Below are 735 nucleotides of genomic sequence, written 5' to 3'. Positions count from 1 at the left end.
GAGAGAGGGGGGGGGATTTAAAAAACGTGCTGCACACACAAATTAAATGCTCATTACGGTATAGAAATTGTCTCTGATCGTTTATCATCACAACAGCCGGAGTGCACCTTTTTGTTCTTTCTTTCTGCTCATCCTTCCTTCCTTCCTTTTTTCCCCACCCAACTTCTTCCTCCGCGGGCTTTTGAAGACAGTTAACTCTAAATTAATAATACAAAATGATAATTATAATAGATTGCATTTATAGAGCGCTCTATCCCATACTAGTATAAGCACTGAGCGCTTTACACCAATTACATAATTATTCGCACAAGAAACAATATTTCATAGAAACAAGAAAAATCATTTCAACCACATAGAGAAAAACTTTCACAACCATATATTAACTATAGATCTATACACGAAAGGACAGCAATTTATAAAATATAAAAAAATCAGCGCTTACTGACACACTACAACTATCAATTAAACAAATTAATTATGAGTCTTGAGCTGTTGCAATTCGCTTTGTTCGGTGCTTGATAACGAAAACTAACAACATACGCCAACCGGGGCACACCGTGCGTTAGCTCAGTTGGCATCATGCTGGACCACTGAGCGGATGACCCTGGGTCGAATCTTAAATGGGATGTCTAAACGTTTTGAGTTGATTTTTATTAGTAAGAGTTTTACGGCACTTGCAACATAATAAGGTCATATAAGTGCCGAAGATTAGAGGTGTTACAAGAGAGTAAAAAC

The sequence above is a fragment of the Aplysia californica genome, unplaced genomic scaffold, assembly GCF_000002075.1.
Source record: "Aplysia californica isolate F4 #8 unplaced genomic scaffold, AplCal3.0 scaffold00266, whole genome shotgun sequence".
NCBI lineage: Eukaryota > Metazoa > Mollusca > Gastropoda > Aplysiida > Aplysiidae > Aplysia > Aplysia californica.
The sequence above is the reverse complement of the archived record's forward strand: the minus strand, read 5'-3'. Positions refer to the sequence as shown.